Here is a 22,931-nt window from a genome sequence, read left to right on the forward strand (position 1 = left end):
TTCTAAAGACGACACCAGATCCACAGATATTCCTGTGCATAGTGCTGTCGTACAGAGTAGCTGGTCCGGTCAGGTCGCTCAGTGGACTAATAAATCCACTAGACAGTGGCATAACAATAGCCAGTGGCGTAACAAAACTCGAAAGGTCCCCCCTACAAAGTACATGCAAGGGGCCCGCACGCTGCGGATCCAGTTCAAAGCTCTCTGGCCAAGGTCCTGCCGGTGCCGCCCCCCCCCCCCCCCACACATTGCGGGTGCTGTGGGGGCCTCTGTTACGCCACTTAATAGCCCCTGCTGTTCTTGCGGTGCGGGGGTCCCCAAGCTCCAGGGCGCCCCCTGTGGCACTGTGCACAAGCGGGCCTGAGAGTTACTGACTGGGTCCGAAGCAAAAGGGTCCACCTCTATGTACTTTGCAGGGGGGGGGGGGGGGGGGTCAAGTTTTGGCACTGCCACTAGAGGGAACTGTGTTTGGCCGTAAGTTTGAGTGCCAGTTGGTCCACTTAGCCTTTCATTAACCTAAAGTTGCTAAAATGACTACCACTATGTTGGGTAATAATAAAGATTTGTCAATATAGGCAAGAGACCTCCAAAGGGCGTGAATGTGCACTCAACAAGCCTATTATATTACATTTTGTGCAGCACAGTTTGCTCTCCATGACTGCAGAGAATACTTTTTGGAAAAGTACTATGGGTCTGATGTACAAACATCTTCCGGTAGCAAACCCTGAGATTCCCAAAACAGGTGCATTTGCAATCTCAAATTAGGTTTTCACTATGTACTAATCCAATTTTCATAGTCAGATTCCTAACACAGGCTTGTTAATAAATCACAATTTGCAATTTGGAAGGTGCATATTTTAAACCTCCCTTCCAAATTTTGAATCAGTATCTATTATATCAATATTTGTGACCGTAATCTGGTGGCAAAACATGGCAAGTTTATAACTTCTTAGTTGGTATGGTAAAGCATTGGGAAAAGGGGAGGCGGCCACATGGAAACCCTACCCCTTAGTGCATTTTTTAAAAATGTTTGTTGGGGAGTAGGCAGTGTTACAGGGGACCACTGGCAACTTTCAAAGAAACTTTTTTCTTTAAAGTAAGCTCTATTATTTTATGCAGCCTTCTTCGTTTAAGAAAAACAGGATGCATTTTACAAAAAAGTCGACTTTTTTAAAATTGTGGTCACAGTTCCACTGACCCCACAAGGCCGTCATCGCTGTAATGCTATCAATCTGAGTACGTTTTCATTTGACACCGAACTCATTAATATTCATGAGGTAGGTCGGATTACGACCCACTTTGAATCGAACTTTTCAATCCGACCTATCAGTACATAGATTGGTTCATAAAATTCAAACACCAGTTACAAAAATACTCATCGCAATTTGTGATCAGTGTTTTGCAACCACTGTTTAATATATCAGACCCCAAATCTCCAGGAACAACTTTATTTCCTAACACCAAAAGTGCAATTTATAGTTCACCAACTTATTTAGGTTTGGGCAGAGGCGCAAATAGAGGCAAATTTCGGGGGGTGGGATTTCGGGGGGGGGTGTAATTCTCCCAGGAATAGGCGGAGTGGAGATGTAGGGGTGAAAAAACAACAAAGCCTCGTTAACACGTAAATGGTGTTTTAAAGACCTGTGAAGTACTCGGGTGCTGCTGTGATAAACTCAAAAATGATTAATACCTGCCACCCAAGCCATTGTAACAGTTTTGGATGGCCTGGATGAGTCTGAATTGTCACACATGTAAGAGAATGATCGTTAGCAGTAGTGTTAGTTCTGTCCTTGGCAGCGCTGACAGGGGCAATGTGTGGTGCAAGCTTCAGTGGCCTCCTGACGAGAGCCCTGGCACTTATCTTTTTTTTTTTTTACAAATTAAGCACTGCCTTCATGGTACCAAAAAGCTGCTGTTCTTAAAAAAGTGCAACTAAGCCTAGCTAAACGTCCCTACAGTAGCGCTTGGTTACTTTATAAAGTGCAGTTACCTTAAGTTACTCAAACTAGCAGCAAGCAATAGCGGGGCATACTAAATCAAGAGGGTGATCTTTGAGAAGTGCAGCAAATGCCACAGATGACTACTGCTGTAGTTCGTGGGGCAGTCAGAAGTTTGGCACAGGTGGCTACGCAGTTTACATGTGCCCTTAGTGAGTCATTGTCCTGTAGCACTATGCTCATCGCCTGTTATATGGCAGACACGCTGTGTACTAGAGGTTCCAGTAATAGAAAAAAAGTGTGTTTTGTAAGTTTGTTAAAACTGCGTGTGCATGTTATGGCCCACTCTCGTTTCATAAACACAGCATAGGGGCATGGTTGTAATTTCATCAAAATGCCAGCGATTGCTAAAGTTCATAACACACCGTTTACCCTATGATGGCATGCCTGTGAGGAGTAGGCGGCATGCAAACCGAGCTAGCTGCTTACCGTACAAAAAATTAGCTCATGCCGTGGTGAGGGCAAAGACGGATTTGAGCGGCAAGACTGCGAATGCCTACCGAAGGAAGGAGTCTGTAAGATGGGGGGCTTGGGGGAGGGAGCTGACCGAAGGGAGCTCTCCTCCCCCGGGCATTTTGGGAGGGCTGCGAGGGGTTAAGCAATTAGGTAGAAGCTTCTAGAATTGGGCTGGTCTAGTAGGTTTTACCAGCCCAATTATAAACCCAGGTGTCCCCTCCTCCTACCCACCATTTTAGGTTTGGTGACCTGGTGGCTAGGAGGGCAGTTAGCGTTTTTTGTGTGGTGTTTGAATTGAAGTTTTAGGTAACCCCCTTTTGGTGTTCAACCTTTTTTCCCTTTGGTAGCTTAGCGGACATGGAAGACTACCGAGTTTTGGAAGCGATGAGGCTTCTTTCAGAGGCAGGTCGGATGGATCTGCTGGTGGGAGGGGGGCCGGCGCGCCCTCAGCGCCAGACCTCCGCTGGTGTTTCTGCAGCGGTGATGGCGTGCTCCTCTCCAAAGAAGAGACGCTCTGGTCAGGTAAGCGAAAGGGGCCGGTCCCGTACGAGGAAACCGGCCCCTCTTGGTCCGGCGCGAGTGGCGGTAGGGGCGGGGGGAGCTCCGGTGGTGTCTGGCGCTCCTTTTGCGGGCGCGAGTGAGGCACAACAGGCCCCTTGTGTTAAGGCGCGAGTGACGGTTGGAGCGGTGGGAGCTCAGGCAGTATCTGGCGCTCTGGCGGGGCATGCGTCTGAGGCGGCAGGCGCGCTGGTTGTCCCTGCCGCGGTGCGGGCTGGCAGTGTGGCTCCTGATACAGCGTTCGATTCGGCGGCGCTTTTGACGGTCAGGCGGGGGAGGGGGGGACGGAGAGGGAGCAAGAAGCGCTCTGCATCAGACCCGTTATTAGAGCGTCGGTTGAAGCCTGACCATGTGGTTGCTGCGCGAGGGGCGCGCAGGGGCTCTGTACAATTTAGCGCTTTGCAAGGGGTATGTCAGGAGCAGTTTGAAAACAGTGTGGATCCTTCAGGGCTGGCGATTGCTGAGTCACAGTTTACGTTTTATGCAGGCAATAGGGTTTTATTCACCCCTCCTAGACATCTGGTGCCAGTTAAACAGGTTGTGGGCAAGATACTTCCTGGCAGGTTTGTATCAGGTGGGGGGGAGGGCCCTGGGGGTCTGGAGCCTCAGGTTGGGCAGGTATTTTCTTCTCATGATGTGGGTGCTGGTCAGGTGGAGGTGGAAGAAAATGTGGGAAGCCCCTTATTGTTGTCTACACCTGGTTCTTCTGTGGGTGCTGCTTGCTCTGTGGGGGGGGGGTTCCAGGGGAGAGGGTGAGTGGGCTCAAATGGGGGACGGGGGTTCATTTTCTGGTGTTGCTTTGGAGCCGGAGGCGTCTCGGCCAGGGGGTGCTGGATCTTTTGGGTTCTTGGAAGGGATTGACCGTTTTCAGGGAACTGGTAGGGGTGTGCCACTGGTGGGACATGGAGCTTTTTCTGGTGATGTCAATGTTACAGGTCATGTACCTGGTGCAGGGAATTTGGGGCTTTCAACGGCAGTGGTAGGTGATTCTGCGGGGGTCTGGCAACTTGGGGTAAGGAGTGTGGGGGGTGTTGGTTTTCATGGCACAACGTCACAGCGTGATGGGGGTTTCAGGCAAATAAGTGGGGGGCCTTTACAGGGGCCTTTAGATGTGGTTCCATATGGGTCGAGGGGTGCAGGAGGCCCCTTTTTGATGTTTGGTTCCCCTGGGTGGGAGCATTTTGGGGCTGCAGGTTTGGCGCAGCGTGGATTACAGAAAGATGGTGAAGGTCAAGAGTGGCGTGCAAGGGCTCCGTTTCGGCCGTCTTCTACAGCGGTGGCGGTGGATAATTTGGATGGTAGTGATGATGAAGAGGTGATAGGTGACTCTCCAGTCAGGGAGGTGCCTTTGAGAAGTAATCTTGGAGGGCGTTCTTCGGAGAGGCTTACGGGGTTAGTTGCTGGTTCTAATTTGCGGAGGACAGGGTCTGGGTCAGGTGTTGTATTTAGGGACCCTAGCACACCAGTCCAAACTTTTTCTTTTCAGGACAGGGATAGGTGCGGCCGTCCAGACTTGGCAGGGCGTGGTCCAGTCCAATTTCGCCGAGGTGAAGTGAGGAGAATGCCTAGCGCGGCCCTCTCTGTTCCACCGAGGGAACCCGCCGCGGTCAGCACACGAGGGTCCGGCGTGACCCCGCTGGCCCCAACAAATAGCAGGTCTAGGTGGTCCACCTTACCATCGGCTATGGAGCCACAGAGTCAGCGCAAGGGGATGTACGGGCGTGTACAGTCTGCTCCCCCTCCTGGAGGTTCTTCACAACAATTAAAATGTAATATTGCTGATGCCGGGTTAGGTAAGACCCGTAGTGTGGTGTTTCCTGCTGAACTTGATTCAGTGGTCCTGGATTATGATGAAGACAGTCCCGAAGAAGGAGTGTTGCGGGACGTGGAGGGGGGGGGAGCCCTCTCATGTGTCTGGTAGTGTTTTTCAGGCTCAAGCGGTGCAAAGACAAGTAAAGGAGAGACGAGAACACGGCCTGTCAGTCAGGGCGCCTCGAAGACAGGATACATTGGTATCGGCACCACGGGCTGAGCCTGCGAGAGTGTTCTCTTTGTTACCAGGTGAGCAGTTAGCTGCACAGGCCAAACCGACTATGGTGTCTGTGGGCACAGGTGGGGAAGGGGCTGTTGCGGTTGGTGAAGGGCAGTTGCTGAAGGGACGTTACGTTAAAGACACTGCTGTAGGCACTGACGATGTTTTGGACATTACAGGTAAAGTGGAGAGTTGTACTAGCACTGAGGCTTCAAGTGGTGTAAAAGAGCCATTGGCTAGCAAGGAATTGAAAATTTAAAAATTAAGTTATATGGGGGTCACGAAGCCTTTGGGTGCCCATTTAATGTTGGCTACAAAAGAGAGAATTTGGAAGGGTGAATATGTTGAACTTCTTAAGTTACTACACCGGGAAGTCCAGTCCAAAGAAGGGTCCAAGGAAGAAAAATTTGAGCTTGCAAAACGACCTAGAGTTCCGTTAACCATTGAGAATTGGACGGCTGCATTCCTTATATATGCGAGTGTGTATTGTGAAAAATTTCCGGAGCGCAGCGTGTCTCTGTTTAAATACATGGATGTTATACGTAAGGCGCAGCTTACTGGGGGGGGGATTTGCTTGGTCCCAATATGATGAGGAGTTCAGGGCCAGGATGGCTTGGTATCCGGAGGCCAAGTGGGGGGAGCTGGACACTGATTTATAGCAGCATACTATGGGGTCTGCTTCGGGGGGTAAGACGATTTTTACGGCTAGTGGTCTCCCCTTAATTTATCGGCCCTTTCAGGGCAAGCCCACCCGGGGAGGGGTGGGGAGTAGCTCAAACACACAGTCTGGAGTTGGCACATGCTGGGAATTTAACAAAGGGTCCTGTAGTAGAGAGTATTGTAAGTTCAGACATGAATGCTCTGGTTGTGGTAAGCGGCACCCCTTGGCTAGATGTTGGGATAACAAGCCACCAGGAGGTCAACAAGGGAAACAGTCGGGTGCAGGTGGTTCAGGGACGTCCCAGCAGTAGGGGATCTAGAGGTAATCAGGGTGTTGGGCCCAAGGGCTCATACACCGGTTAAGTTGGAAAAGTTGCGCCTTGCACTTCAGGATTATGATGATGAAGCTGTGAAATGGAAGTTGTTGGAAGGTTTTGAATTTGGATTTCGTTTGGGTTACATGGGTTCCAGACAAAGGAGATGGTCTGCTAATTTGAAATCAGCGTCTGAGTATGGCGCAGTGGTGCAAGACAAATTGAACAAAGAAGTACATGAAGGAAGGATGGCTGGCCCTTTTCATGATTGGCCGATCCATAATTTGATAATATCACCTGTTGGAGTGGTCCCTAAAAAAGATCCGGGACAATTCAGGCTTATTCAGCACTTGTCATGGCCGGAAGGGTCGTCTGTGAACGATTTTATTGACCCAGATTCTACTTCGGTCTCTTATTCCTCAGTTGACATGGCCATGTCACTTGTTGTGACCGCGGGCGCAGCTGCTGAGATGGCTAAGTGTGACATTAAGTCTGCTTTTCGGCTGCTGCCTGTCCATCCAGATGACTGGTGTCTCCTGGGTATACAATTTTCAGGAAAATGGTATGTGGATAAGGCATTGCCAATGGGTTGCTCCATTTCATGTGCTCTTTTTGAGTGTTTCAGCACTTTTCTACAATGGTACTTTACTCATCAGTCTGGTCACTCACTGGTAACGCACTACCTAGATGACTTTTTCTTTGTCGGGTCCCCGGGCTGCACGGAGTGCCAGTCTGCTCTGGACACTTTCCAAGGGCTTATGGAGGATCTGGGAGTTCCTTTAGCTCCCGAGAAAACTGTGGGTCCTGTCACTGTCTTGTCCTTTTTGGGAATTGAAATTGATTCTGTGGCAATGCGGGCTCGCTTGCCAGAGGATAAGAAAGTGAAGATGCTGGAGTTACTGGAAACCATGTTGTCAAAACGGAAGGTGATGGTGAGAGATATTCAGGTGTTGCTGGGTCACCTCAATTTTGCGTGTAGGGTGGTGAGAGTAGGGAGAACTTTTTGTCGCAGATTGGGCAGGGCTCTTGCAGGTCAACATTTGCCTCACCACCGTGTTCGCTTGTCTGCTGGTGTCAAGGAGGATTTGAAAATGTGGACATTTTTTATCTCTTCTTTTAATGGTGTACCTTTGGTTCGGGATATTGACTTCCAGTGGGATGTGCAAATGTTTTCTGATGCAGCAGGCAGTGAAGGATTTGGTTTATATTGGAATGGGAGATGGTGTGCGGAACAATGGCCGGATGAGTGGTTGAATGGTGGTCGCAGCATAACCTTTTTGGAGCTTTTTCCTTTACTGGTGGCTTTGACCCTGTGGGGGGAGGTCTTGGCACACAAGAAGGTGCTTTTTCGTGTGGACAACATGGCTGTGGTAGAGATTGTTAATCGACAGTCCGCCAGGGATGAACAGGTTTTGAAGCTCATGAGAGTCTTTGTGCTGGGCTGTTTGAAACACGACATTCACTTTCGTGCTTTGCACATTCCTGGTGTGGACAATGACATTGCGGATGCTTTGTCTCGTTCACAGTGGGGGAGATTCCGTGGACTGGCCAGGGAGGTCAGATCACCAACCCCGATGCCGATTCATCTGTGGCACGTAGGCAACGCCGGGTCTTACAACTGGTGGTAGGTTCTTTATCTGTGTCTACGCGTTCCTCTTATTCCCTGGCTTGGAAGGAGTTTCTGGAGTCCGGCGCTTGCAGGCGGGAGGAGGCTTGGCGTCGTTCTGAAGATGTGGTGAAATTCATTTTAGATCTCATGGATAAAGGTTTGACTAGAGTAACGATTGCAGGGAAACTGGGAGGGATAGCTTTCATGGGTAAGTTAGTTTGGGGTTATTCTCCTTCGGTGGGTGAGATTGGCAGGAGAATGCTTGAGGGCTGGGCTAGAGAGCAAGGTCATTCTAGTAGATTAAGGGCTCCTTTATCTTGGCAGACGCTGGCTCGGTTGATAGCTATTTTGCCTTCGGTTTGTACGGATGACTTTGAGTCTTGCTTGTTCTCCATGTTAATGGCATTTATGTTTTTTGGAGCTTTTATGGTTTCGGAGTTGTTGGGCTCAAAATGTAAGTGTGGAATCTTTTGGCGTGATGTGTTTTGTTCTGATGAAAGGGTGCATGTTTGGTTAGCTAGTCCCAAAACTGATCAGAAGAAGTTGGGGAAAGGAGTGTGGTTGGAAGCGCGCTCTCCTAAGATTACTTGCCCTTTGCTTTTGGTTTGGCGCTGGCGTTCTTTATCAGAGGGTGGTGATGATTCTCTTGTTTTCCAGCATATTAATAACACTCCTGTTACAGCATACCAATTTCGCATGGTTTTGCGCAAGGTGTTACAACACTTGGGTTTGGATGGGAATTTATATGGTACACATTCTTTCCGGATTGGTGCTGCAACTGAAGCTTTTAATAGAGGATGGACGCAAAGGGATATCATGAGGTTGGGGCGTTGGTCTTCGAACTGCTTTCAGCATTACGTGAGAGGTCCGGCGGAGGAGGCGCTTGCGTCATCTTCCTTTCCATAAGCTTTAACTATGTTTTCTTTTACAGGATCAGTAGCTGGGCCCCGTTCTCCAGTGGTGACGGTCTGGATAGTTGGGCATTCCTTCGTGAAATGGGCCCGAGTCCAGGCGGCGCAGAGTTACTTCGGAGAGCTTTTGGATTTTAATGCTCACATGTTTAACATTGTTTGGAAGGGGAAAGGTGGTATGCTCTGGAGAGAGTTAATTCCATGTCTCAACAATAGTATGGTGGGCGGGCTCTGTCCTGACATTCTGGTGATTCATTTGGGGGAGAGCGATCTCTGTACCACGAAGGGTGTTGTATTGTTGCGAGCTATCAAAAAAGATTTGAGTCTCATTAAAGAGTTTTGGGCTGGTTGCCATGTTTTCTGGACTGAACTAGTTCCGCTTAGGATTTGGAGAGGAGCGGTAAACCCCAGAGCTGTAGACAGAGCCAGGAAAAAGGTGAATTCTGAGGTTTCTAGATGTTGCCGGTTGCTTGGTTTCAGCAGGATTTCTCATAGAGAGATACGCTTCGAGACAGTGGAGTTTTTCAGGGACGATGGTGTTCATCTTTCCAGAATAGGGATGGATCTGTATTTGTTGGAGCTGCGTGAGGTTTTGGCACGATCACTGTCGATGCAGCGTTGAATTTTGTTAGTTTCTGCTTCTATTTTCCTAGTTGGGGGGCAGAAAGGGGGGTGGTGTAGTTTTCCTTCCCCCCCCCTACCTTTCTGGGTGGTGGGGTTTTTGTTATTTCGGTGCTGTTTATTGTAAAGTTTTTGGTGAGTATTGGTCTGATTCATTGATTGACAGGTAAAGGGGAAGTTGGTCATTGCTTGACCGTTCAGGTTTTGGGGGGTCTTGACAGGGGTGAAGGGTCAGGCAGGCTTTTGGTTATAGAGGGCCTGGTTTTCATTATGTGATGGGGGTTGTTGATGACGTAATGTGTAAAGTGATGACGCAATGATTTAATGGATGATGTAATGCTTTATTGATGATGTTATGTTTATAATGTTATTGTAATATTTTAATGCTGTATTGTTGGGTGGGGGAGGGGCCAAAGAACTTTAGGGGAGGGGGTGGGGGCGGGGTTTGAAGTTATTTATTTATTTAGTGAGGTCTAGTTTTGTCAGGCTTTGCCAGGATTTACATATTGTAATGTGCACCTGTTTCCTAATAAAGCGGCCTTTTTCACACTCAAATACTTTGGTCTACTTTTCTCCCTCACGCCTCGCCCTCTCTCCCAAGTGGGGCTTGGGGGAGGGAGCTGACCGAAGGGAGGTCTCCTCCCCCGGGCATTTTGGGAGGGCTGCGAGGGGTTAAACAATTAGGTAGAAGCTTCTAGAATTGGGCTGGTCTAGTAGGTTTTACCAGCCCAATTATAAACCCAGGTGTCCCCGCCTCCTAGCCACCATTTTAGGTTTGGTGACCTGGTGGCTAGGAGGACAGTTAGCGTTTTTTGTCCCTCCCTCCCTCCCTCTCAAAACATTTTTTATTGACTCTTGGTGAATTTTTTCTTTCCTCCTTATTTTTGGTAGAGTTTTTCAATTTTCTTACTTTTTATAGTTTCTGCTTTTGTGTCCAAAAGCTGTTTTCTTGTTAACAGGTGTACAAGGGGTTTTTGATTTGTATTGTCGCTAGGAACAGGTGCGGTGCGGGGTTTTTGTTATTTCGGTGCTGTTTATTGTAAAGTTTTTGGTGAGTATTGGTCTGATTCATTGATTGACAGGTAAAGGGGAAGTTGGTCATTGCTTGACCGTTCAGGTTTTGGGGGGTCTTGACAGGGGTGAAGGGTCAGGCAGGCTTTTGGTTATAGAAGGCCTGGTTTTCATTATGTGATGGGGGTTGTTGATGATGTAATGTGTTAAGTGATGACGTAATGATTTAATGGATGATGTAATGCTTTATTGATGATGTCATGTTTATAATGTTATTGTAATATTTTAATGCTGTATTGTTGGGTGGGGAAGGGGCCAAAGAACTTTAGGGGAGGGGGTGGGGGCGGGGTTTTTTGAAGTTATTTATTTATTTAGTGAGGTCTAGTTTTGTCAGGCTTTGCCAGGATTTACATATTGTAATGTGCACCTGTTTCCTAATAAAGCGGCCTTTTTCACACTCAAATACTTTGGTCTACTTTTCTCCCTCACCCCTCTCCCTCCCTCCCGAATGTGAGGGAGGTCAGTGATGTAATTAGGAATGTGAGAGGCAAGCGGCATAGCGTAGTGAGTCCTTACCGAAGCGATCAGCGAGTATGGGAGATACAACAAAGAACCTGTTGATTTGAAAAAGTGGGACCATTAGTTTGCTTGCTCATATCCAGCTAACATACTATTCAAGGAGAATAGTGGAAATTCTTACCGCGTAGTGGGAAGCACCCATCTGTCAGTGCTGTGATGTGTATCGGACCGGGAGGATCTCCTATGTGAGACTGTGCAGCTTACTAGTTAAAGCGTAGGCATACTCTTCTAGTGCATGTGGTGATGTAAACGTGGGCATGCATGAGAGAGCTAGAACAGCCATATTGATATGGAATGAAGCCAGAACATAAGGCAGAATGAATGAGAATGTATACTAATTGTGAATCTGAAATTTAAGACATTATTGGGGCTTCCTCTTACTGTCCATGCACTAAACCGCTTAATCACCTGCTGTGAACATGCCCAGGACAGTATAACAACAACAGGGCGTCCACCGCTCGATCTCCACAGCGCCTACTTTGATTACACCCTGGCATGACCTGATGCCTCCCCGAGCTGCCAACAGAGCTTGGGGGTAGGCATCCTGCGACGGTGCCCTCCAGACTTGGTCTGCAGCCGAACAGCCAATTTCCCAGTGGCCTCCACACCTCAAGTCACCTCCTTCTGTTGCTGTCTGTACCCAAGCCTGAGAATCCCAGGTGTCCATAGAGGTTGTGGACCCTGCAGTGTTGGTGTATTACTGCTAACATGTCGGGGACCAGGGGACAGAAAGGCATCCAAACCAACAAACTGGACAAGTACACTTGCCCGAAGTCGATGCTCCCAGACGGCTGCCACCTCAAAGAATCCAGAAGGGGCCACCACAGACCTGTCGCTCCAGGACGTCCTTGATGCCATATCCAGAGTTAGGGTGTCCCTTGAGCAGAGGATGGACTCTATCGCCACGGAGGTGACGCTCCACAGAGCAGACCTCACGAAAAACAGGGAGAAGGTAAAGCAACTGGAACTCACCACCTCCAGCCTGGTAAAAGACACATCCCAGCTGCAACGCAACATCAAAGAACTGCAGACTTTCCGGAAGCACGCAGAGGAGAAGCTGGACGACTATGAAGGGCGCACCCGCCGCAACAACGTACGCATTATCGGGGTCCCTGAGAAAGCGGAGGGGCAGGGGGCGGTGGGACTCGGAACGATTGGGTACACTGGGCACTACAAAAGGGTTTGACAAGTGAGACCTGATCAGAATATCACTACTGGAGACCTTTGAAAAAATGGTGCGATAATACTTTTCTCCGTCCTGCAGCAATGCCGCGAGCTCGCACATTTGGAGCTCTTCTGATATCTGCAAATTAGGCATGCACTACAGTCAAACCTTGCTAAAGACACCCCCCTACCTGATGCTTCACCTTTAGAGGACAGACTCTTAGACGGTTACCTGCCAGATGGGGTTATATCATTGATGCATAAAAAACTGATCAACAACACTCCAGATCCTCTGATGCTCTTAAGGCGCCCCCGGGAGGGAGACGGATTAGAGATAGATGACAAGGAGTGGAAGGAAGCTCTGGCCTCCCCGAGTGAGGTTGCAATCTCTTCCAGACTGTGCCTGGTCCAGCTAAAGATGCTCCACCAGGTGTATATTTGTGGTCCAACCCTGGTTAAAATGGGAAAGGTAGAAGAGGGCGGCTGTAGACGTGGATGTGGGCAGCTCAGCTCATTCATGCACATTCTATGGGAATGGTCCCTTATCCAGTCCTACTAGTCACAAGTGCACGAGTGTATGAGTCAAGTATCGGGGGTAACCATACGGCCAGAGGCCAAAAGGTGGCTTTTGAATGTTTGGGAGCCGACTGACCTCAATAGCAGGGACAAACTTCGGGCCACGCTGGAACAGATGCTAGCCAAACGAAACATTGGACAGCTGTGGGAAGCGGGGGACCCACCCAGTGTGGATTCCTGGAAAAATCACATGGACTGGTGTATGTTCAGGGAAAAGACAGCCTATATCTCCCACGGATATCCCAAGAAATGGTCCTCTATATGGAACTATTGGAACGACTACCATGGGAGTATCTGTGCTCGCCCCCTTGATCCTGTGTTGGATGACCAACTTACACCATTGTCCTTGTTGTTAGCCACATTTACCTGTATATGTATGTATGCTTATGATTGCTCTAGACTCGAATGATGTGTACATTTTCAATGCTTGTCACGTCGACTCTGATGGTTAATAAAAATTCTAATAAAAAAATAAAGAATTGATTCCACAATGGTATCTTTGAATATCTTTATCAATGTAACCTCTTTCTACATTGGAAAAGTGTCTGAGGGTGACCACAGGCAACAAATACTCATTACTAATTTGTGTGTTAACAGGTATACTGTATATAAAACATTGCCAGGTCAGATGGGTAGAGTAAACTATAGGAAACTAATCTGGAAGGAGAACAACAAAGAAGACACTGACAAGGTGGCCCTTAAATTGGTAAGAACATGTTTTGAAGATAAAACCTTATCTGCGATTGATCAATGGGTGGATTTTATACAAAAACTATTAATACCTACGAGCAAAATACTTTTCAGAATAAAAATCAAAAGGTGCAATAAGTAAGAGGGAATAAAATTAGGTTAACTTTATTTATTTATTTATTTATGGGTTTGTACCGCTCTTGAATCGACTCCCGAAGGAGTATCTCTGCGCCCAACGCCAGTGAAGATGGAATTATGGAGCTAGGACCTAGGGGAGAGACTAAGACTGAAACAAAAGAGTTTTAGCCTTTTCCTGAATGTTAAGTGGTACGTACACTGCCTGAGAGCGATAGGAAGGTTGTTCCATAATGCTGGACCAATGGAAGATAGGGCTTTACCACCCTGTCTAGCGTTTTTTACCAAAGGGACTTGCAGGAGCAACTGGTTGCTGGAACGAAGGGTGCGAGCTGGGTTGTAGGGGATGAATTTTTCAGCCAGATACAGGGGGCCCAGCTCATGCAGACCCTTATGGACCACACAACAGGTCTTAAATTTGACCCTTTGGCGGATTGGTAGCCAATGCAATTTTCGAGCAGGGGACATGAGGGCGATCTGGGTGGGGCATTTAGAACCAGCCTTGCGGCAGTGTTTTGTACCACTTGGAGCCTGCTAAGTACACCCTCATTGGCAGATACCAGCAGCCCATTACAGTAGTCCTTGCGACTGAGCACCAGAGCCTGGACCAAAGTTTTCTAGTGGTATCTGGAAGTAGGGGGAACACTTTACGGAGTAATCCGATTACGTGAAAGCATGATCCTATTGTGTAATTTGCGTGGTCCTTCAAAGTTAGATCTTGGTCCAGTTGCACTCCCAGGTTCTTCACCACCTGTTTAGGGTTGGGAGCAGAGCCCAGATCAGAGGGCCACCAGTCAGGGGTCCACAGTATTTTGGCTTCTCCAAAGAGCATAACCTCCGACTTTCCCACGTTGCACTGTAGGAAATTCGAGGTCATCCACTCTGAGACCGCCTTCATGCCTTCAGAGAAGGTCTGTTTGACCACAGGGGTGAGTGATTTAAAAGGGAAGAGGAGTTGAGTGTCATCAGCATATGACATTGGAATGAAACCAAAAGTTCTCATAATCCTGGCTAGGGGGGCCACATAGATATTAAAGAGCGTGGGGCTCAGGCATGATCCCTGTGGCACCCCCTTTGTGATGTTTACTGGGGCAGATTGAAATGCACCCATATTCACGCACTGTGTGCAGCCAGATAAGAAGCTCCTCAACCAGGCTAGTGCCGAGCCCTCGAGTCCAACCTCTTCCAAACGCCTGAGTAGGATGTCATGGGATATGGTATCGAACGCTGCCGATAGATCTAATAGCACTAGAACCACTGAATGTCCCTTGTCCAGAGACATACGAAGATCATCTGTGATGGACAGAAGTGCGGACTCAGTGCTATGATTTGGCCTGAAGCCGGACTGAGAGTAGTCCAGACTCCCTGTTCGTTCGATAAAGCTCAACAGATGTATATTGACATGCTTTTCCGTCAGTTTACTCAGGTATGGAAGAAGAGATATTGGCCTGAGGTTGGACAACTCGGTCCAGGGGATGGCGGAGTTCTTCCGAATGGGTCTCACCAGTGCCTTCTTCCATTCCCGTGGCACTCGGCATTCAGAAAGCGAGAGGTTGACCAGGGACTGGATCACAGGACTGAGCACCCTGACCACCACTGGCATTATTCTAGCTGGAATGAGATCTGATGGACAGCCACTCTTAATTTGACCAATAAGGTCCTCCACCTCGTCCACAGAAGCAGCCGGGAACTGGTTAAGCACGATGAGATTGGCTGCCCTCTTTTCTTGAGGTAGTACCACAGGCCGCCCCGTGGATAGGCTAGAGTCAGAAATTTTGTCATCACATAATTGTTGCGATGTTACATCGGGGCTTTCACAGGCTGTTGATTTAATGAAAGTTTGAAGGATCTGGTACAGAACCTTGGGGCATTGCCTGCCTCCATGAGTTGAGAGGCAATGTGATCCTTGCGTGCCGCTCTGATACCCTTATGATAGGAGGTCAAGGCAGTGTAATAGCATTTTTTGTCGACCTCCTGATGAGATGATCTCCAGGCTTTTTCCAGTTTCCTACAAGCCTTTTTTTGGGACCGTAATTGGTCCGAAAACCATACTTCTTGCCGTTGTGCAGCACGCAGTTTACATAGTTTCAGCGGGGCGATGGTTTCTACCGCCGAATCGATGGCAAGGTTATATTTTGATAGAGCCATCTCGATATTATCAGAAGGTGCGATATGGGGTTAAACAAATGTCTCTTTGAAGACCTCCTCTGACATCTTATACCATTGTCTCCGCCACAAAGATAGCGATGAGGGCAGATTAAAGGGTTTGGTCAGATTGGGTATTGCAAATTCTATAATTGAGTGATCTGTCCAGTTGACCTGTTTTGGGGGGAGGCACACCGTGTTAGGGGAGTTGGAGAGGATTAGATCTAATGTATGTCCTGCCCGATGGGTGGGGCCAGAATTATACTGCTTTAGCCCTAGTAGGGAAAGATCAGCCAACAAGGACTGGGCCTCCACGATGTCCAATCGTTCGCTGTGTACATTAAAATCCACTAAGAGTAAAAAATCCTCACCAGGATTAATATGTGAGACCAATGCTTCCATTAAGGAGACAGAAAAGGTCGTACAAGGGCCGCGGGGGCGATAGACCAAGGCCCCTTTCCAGCTGTTCCTAGCCGAAGTGCCAATCCTAAAAATCATCAATTCCGTATCTGCAGTGCAGCATTGGTCTAATATAGAAATGGTGATGTTATATCTATGAACTATGGCAATACCACCACCCATTTTAATGGGTCGATCCAACCTTACTATTTTGTACCCTTCTGGTATCCCAAGGGTGATTGCAGGGACCGAATGGGACTTTAACCACGTTTCCGTTAGGAAGCATAGGTCAGGTTGTAGTGTGGAAATAAGATCCCAGACCTCTGCGTGGTGTTTAGGCAGTGATCTGACATTGCAAAGCAAATTATTCCATCCTGTTTGTGGGTTAGCGGTAGCAGGAATTCCTGGTTGATAATAATCATCAGCAAATGGTGCCTGAAATTTGCAATGCCGAGAGGAGAATGGTCCTTCCCGGAGTGACCCAGACTCCCTAGCACAGCCTAACAAAGGGGCAATTTGAATCTCTAATACTTCCTGGGCTGAGTAACTAACCCGTTCAGGAGTGCAGTAGCCTCTGTCTACAGATGTAGGGGTCATGGCCCCTGGCCCCGTACTGTCGTGGACGGGCGCAGACGGACTTCTTTTTGGCTTGTCTTAGGCGCGTCCTTGCGCGTGACCGCTGCGCGCTCAAAGCGACGAGAGGGCTAAATAGCCCTTCTGTACAACAGCTAGAGCGCTGACCGCTCCAGTGGGCGGAAGTCCCTGGCTCTCCCTGTCCCGCCCTCCGCTCAACGGTATTGGCTACCATGTCGTACCGGGGCGGGCAGGATCACAATATCGAGCACAGGCTTCCCTGAGATAAGTGACAGCCCCCCTTGGTTCCCCTTTATGGCACAAGACGTCTAAACCAGCAACGGTGCTAAATGCAGTAAGTGATTAATAAAAGAATTAAAATTCAGCAACTTTTAAAATTCAGGACAGCAACATAAATCGTTTAAGAACGAGGATCATGAAAAGAATGCATAACCAACTGAGGAAACAGATAAAAAAGAATCCTAAAGATTTGGATTCGTGCTCAAACTTAAAAAGGGTTCATTTCAACCTGCAGAAGTTATTGTGGGATGACAGGAATAAAAAAAACATGACCTTTGGACCATAGTGCTTTTTTGTAGGAAACAATCGAAATCCAGGGAATTCTGGAAGTTGCTAAATGGCTTAGCACGACCAAATAGGTCAGTTGTTTCAACTTCCTTAATGGAAAAAGACTGGATCAGGTTCCTTTCAATACATCTAAATCCTGGTGGGGAAAAACAACAGCTGACAGCTAGGGGCAATATGACAGATGCGACAAGGAAGGACATGATACAAGATATTAATATAATGAACAAACAAATATGTAAATTAATCCAGAAACAAAAAATGGTGCGCCCGGTCCAAACGGTGTCCCGTTTGCACTTTATAAGGATGATCCCAGTCTATGGTCAGGATACTTAACGTAAATATTCAAGGAGATTGTTAGGTCATCAATGATACCAGAAACTTGGAAGGGATCACTGATAGCTCCAATTTATAAAAAAGGAGATTGATCTTTTCCGGAAAATTATCGACTCATTACGGTCCAGGATACGGATGCCAAACTATTTGCAGGTGTATTGTTATCAAAATTAACAGAATGGGTAAAAGAAAAGCAGATAATCCCACCTAATCAAACCAGATTTATACAAGGCTTATCACTTCTATTGGATAAAGATACCTTTTCAAAAAGAAAACACCAATGGCCTATAACCCCTTCGCTGTGGGGGTAATTCCCCCGCTGTGCTGGGGGCCCGGGGGGCACGCACAGCGCCTCCATGCTCATGACAAGCTCAGCTCGTCATGAGGCACGGCGCTCCGGTGCTCATGACGAGCTGAGCTTGTCACAGCTGCACCCGTTCCCGTGGAACGCTCAGCACAGCAGGGGAATTATCCCCGCGTGTGAGCGTTCCACGGTTCATGACGAGCTGAGCTCGTCATGAGCACCGGAGCACCGTGCCTCATGACGAACTCAGCTCGTCATGAGCATGGAAGGTGCTAATGAATGGCTATACCAAGGTAAAAGTTCAACCATACCTTGAAATTCGTTGGTCTGTGAAGCACAAACAAATAATTATAAAAGCTAGCTATGGAGTTTTTCCGGGCTCATGTCACCTGATGCCATGGCTGGGTACAGAGGCACCAACGACCTGGTGCTTATGTAAACTCCGAGAAGAGAACATTATGCACCTCCTTTGTGTGTGTCCGGAACTGAAAGTTGAAAGAATATCTACTCTTAAGAGACATTTTAATGTTCGAGGAATGAGGAGTTGCAGACAAGCTTTGATAAGATGCCTCCATACCGACAATATAATATTAACCTCAGCTTTTAAAAAGTTCCTAATGCGACTGAGAGTTAAGTTAGATTATCAAAAACAAATAGGATGTATTGTAGGATGTATATAATATGTAAATAGTACAATGAACTTGAAGTGCAATATCTTTTATATTTGTTCTGTTTTCATAAACTGAATTTTATTGCTTAAGAATTACTGCATACATAGTGTAAGATTTTAATTAATCAAACAATAAACTTTAAATGAAATAAAATTTGGTTTCTGTGTGCGTTACATTTAAATTGAGCAAATCTGTCCCCAGGTGTTGGACATTTGCACCCATCAAGGGTGCTCTTAGCTCACTTAGGACCACTGTAAAGATTGAATAATCCAATCCCAGGTTTTTGGCTGATTTCTAGAGCATTTGTGATGCATTTTGACACCCTTGCACTGTTTTTCATTGGTTTTCATTTACATTGACAGGGGGAGAGTTTTTTGTTGTTGCCACATTTTACTAACTTTGCATTTTCTATGCATTTCAAAAGCAATTCACAAAGTGGTTTTGCAATTGCTGTTTATTTTGCACTTATCTCTAAATGAGTCACAGTGCAAACATTTGCTACCTTTGGAATGTGGCTTCTTTTCTAACTTTGTGCTCCCCTATAGAATGTGAAATGAGATTTAGCATTTTCAAAATTGTTTGCACTGATTTTGTGAATGCAAAGGGCCTGATTACAAGTACCGTGGTCCATAGGACTGCCGTATTGGTGGTGGAGTGGCAGGAACCACCGCACTGGCAGTCCGATTGCAGCATTTTTAGTGAGGCAGTCCCACCTCCAAAACCGCCAGGGATCTGCGATCCCTGGCAGTGGCATGGCAGTCAGTGGCTTCAATATGCTTATTGGTGTTGCTGTGGCACCGCCAAGCATATTTGTAAAGTTTCCTCACCGCCACAATTTTCATGGCAGTGAAGCCGTCATGAAAACTGTGATGATGAGGAAATGAAGGGGCCCTACAGGGCCCCTTATTGCCTCAGGGCCAAGGGGTGCCTAAAGGGGGGGTATACGTTGTGCCCCCCTGTGTTCAATCACCCCCTGTTCCAGCACCGCATGGACTTTGTTGTCCATGCCGTGCTTGAACATGACACCGCCGCGGGAATGCCAGAGGACTGCCCGCCAGACACAAGACTACTTGAAATCTGTCACGCGGCCAGTGGTTGAGTTTGGCTGTCCTGGAGGGGAGCGCTAGCATAGCAGTCTGCTCCACGACCGCCACACTCTTAATAAGGCCCAAAATCTTTTGCAGATCAGTATTTTAGTCTGCATTATTTGCTGTTTTTTCAGTAGCCCATTGATTATTGTAAGAAATTGGGTATTGGCTGAGGGGGATGGAAGTCCCACTCAAGCAACAACCATAATACTTGTCAGGGTGAGCTACAGAAAGTCACTTTTTTACCTGTTCTTAAACCTGTGGTAGCTTGGAATAAAAGAAGTCAGGCTTAACTTATAGGCAATGTGTAAAGTATTCATGCAGCACACAAACAGCAATGAAAAGAAAAGACCACACAATAAAACTCCTAAACCAGTTTGGAAAAATAAATTTTAATCCCTAAAATAATGCCAACATGACAATAACCAATTAGTAGAACTGGAGCTATTCAGTTTTAAAGTTTTAGGAAGATAAAGTGCTTGATAGTACAAAGAGCCACTCACACTTATCCGGTCATGCAGTACCGAGGGAAAGGCACACGTTCAGGCCAATCGCGATGGACAGTGGGCCATATAAAGGAACCAGGTTAATCCTGAGGAAAAAGTTACCTTCTCAAAGTCTGATTCAAAGCTTTCTTCTCATTGCAGAATGGGTAGTGAGGTGCAGGGAAAGCATTGCTGATGGTTGTTGCTGTAGAGTTCAGAGCAGGCCTTGTGGCATGGGCTGTCATCGCTGTAGCATGTAGAGCCAGTTGGGTGCACGGATGGTTGTTGATAGAGTTTAGTGCTGGCAGTAACCACAAGCTCTCGTTGCTGTAGCTGATCTCATGTTGCCAGTCATTGCTGGTGGTCGCCGTAGTGAAAAGAGTTTGGTTCACTGGAACTCAACATTGACAGTCATCGCAGGTGGCAAAATCTTGGCATGAATGGGCCTGTTTGCAAACAGACCCAAACTTTAGGATTTCACCTTCTTTCACAGGAGGCACTCCACTGATACCTGCCAGGGGCACAGGGCCGGTAAGGCACCTCTTGGGGATCAGGTACACACTCCAGAGGAACCGGCAGGGCTAAGGCAGGTTCAATTGAAGGTCCAGTGCAGCAGGTCAGCTGGGAAGTTGCAAAAAGACCTCTTGAGCTTGTTGTGTCCCTGTAGCTCAGGCTGGTCAGCCAGCTGACCCTTGAAGTCACTCATGTAGCCTGGGATGAAGAGAGCAGGTCCAGTCTTCCTTCTCAAGGGGCAGGGCAGGTCTCAAGCACCAAGGCAGTCCTCTGGTAGCTGCAGAGCTGTCCTCTTGTGAACAAGGCAGGCTTCAAACAGCAGGGCAGTCCTCTGGGGAATGATGCAGTCTTTCTTCTGTAATGTCAACAGGTCCCTGAGTGTACTGATGAGTGGCTCTGGAGGTACAATATTTATACCTGGTACCAGCCTTTGACGTTGGAAGGGGAGGACCCCCTATAATACCCCCTTTGTGTTAAAATTAACCAAAAGCCAAAGAAAAGAGATTGTGTTTTCCGAAAAGTACATATGTGCTACAATTTTAGATCCACAGTGCAAAAATTGGCTGATCATTTCCATTCCTTTTTCACCAGTGAATGTCTCTATTTACAAGAATAGGAATATTTAAAATGTGAGTGGCATAGAAGATGAGTGATTGCACCTTCAAGGCCATAGCAGAACTGAAGTGCTGCCTGTTGGACCTGGCCCTTTTTTGCAGGGTTATCTCCAAATTTGCTGCCTTCTTCCTCTTATTTGTTCTGCCCCGTGTTTGTTGGCTTTAGGATCCTGTGCACTTTACCACTGCTGATCAGTGCTGAAGTGCATTTGCTCTTTTTCTAAATTGTAATGGTGATTGGTTTATCCACTATTGCTTTAGATTTTCTGGTAAGTCCCAAGTACAGTCCACTGTGTGTGCCCAGGGACTGTAATTCAAATGCTACTACTGGGCCTGCAGCACTTATTGTGCCACCCACATGAGTAGCCCTGCAACCATGTCTCAGACCAGCCACTGCAGTGTCTGTGAGTGTAGTTTAAAACTGCCATGTCGACCTGGCAAGTGTGACCACTTGCCAAGCCTTTGCGTTTACTACATGTAAGGGACACCTAAGGTAGGCCCAAGGTAGCCCCATGGGCAGGGTTCAGTGTATTTAAAAGTTAGGACTTGTGCTGGTGTGTTTTACTTGTCCTGATAGCTAATTTCGTTTTTCACTTTGGCAAGGACTATCTCTTTCATAGGTTATCATTAGAGATGTATTATAACATCTTACAAGTGTAACATCCAATTGGGAAGCAATAGAGATTTTGAGTTTGGGGTCCCTGAACTCACAATTTAAAAATACATATTTAGGAAGTTGGTTTTTAAATTGTGTGTTTGAAAATACCACTTTTAAAAGATGGACATTTTCTTGCTTTACCATTCTGTTTTTCTTCCTGCTTGTGGAATCCATGACTGAGAGAGGGTTTCAGTTGGGTTATTTGTGATTTCACTTTAGACAGTCACTCAAAGGGGGCTGAGGTGTACCCTGCATATCCTGATAGCCCATCACCAGGCTGATGGGTCTTCCTGAGCTAGATTGGTGGGAGGAGATGTCACTGGCACCTGAATAGGGCTGTGTCTGTCATCACACACAGCTGTCTCCAACCCTCCGGAGTGTGTCTGGAGTCAGGTCAGGGAAAGACAAGGTCATGTGCACTACAAAGACTTTCCTTTGAAGCAGTAGCGGTCGGCAGTAGGTGTTTCTGCAGGGCGGTGACGTGGGCAGGGGGAGGGGCAGGGTGGGGTGTAGTAATGTATGGATTACAGAGTTTTACAGGTAAGTAAACATTTAAATAAATAAAACAAATTTCGTTGCGCGCACTGCATCACCAAATGTGATGCAGTGCGCGCAGCGAAATTCGTTTTATTTATTTAAATGTTTACTTACCTGTAAAACTCCGTAATCCATACATTACTACCCCCCATCCTGCCCACGTCACCGCTCTGCAGAAACACCTACTGCCGACCGCTACTGCTTTGAAGTTTGCCTATTTTCAAAGGCAGAAACTGGTAGAAATACTGGAGCTGTGACATCATAACTGAAGAAATTTTCTGGACTAAGAGGATATTCTGCCAAGACAAAGAGCCGGTAAAGAAGCTGTAAGAGGGAAACTGCCACTCTGCTGGTTGCTGTGTTGTGCTGTGTTGTGCTGTGTTGTGCTGGCCTACTGCTTGCTGCTTCTGTCTTGGGCAGTGAAAGTACTGGACTTTGCTTCCTGTATCCTGCTTTCTAAGATTTTCCAAGGGCGAATGCATGCTGGCCTCCTGTTAAGAAGTTTCAGGGTCATCATAGACTTCATATGCAGCCCCTGAACTCATTTGCAGGGTGTCTGACCTGTCAAGTGGTGCCAATTTCAGTTCCAGGTGGTTTTACTGCAAAGAACTGAAGAGAATCCACACATCGACCTTCAGTGCCTGTTTTTCCTGATGCAGCACCACCTTGCGTAGAAAAGCAATGCATCACCACGGTGCAGCCGAAGAATT

Source organism: Lissotriton helveticus, chromosome 12 (genome assembly GCF_964261635.1).
Source record: "Lissotriton helveticus chromosome 12, aLisHel1.1, whole genome shotgun sequence".
NCBI lineage: Eukaryota > Metazoa > Chordata > Amphibia > Caudata > Salamandridae > Lissotriton > Lissotriton helveticus.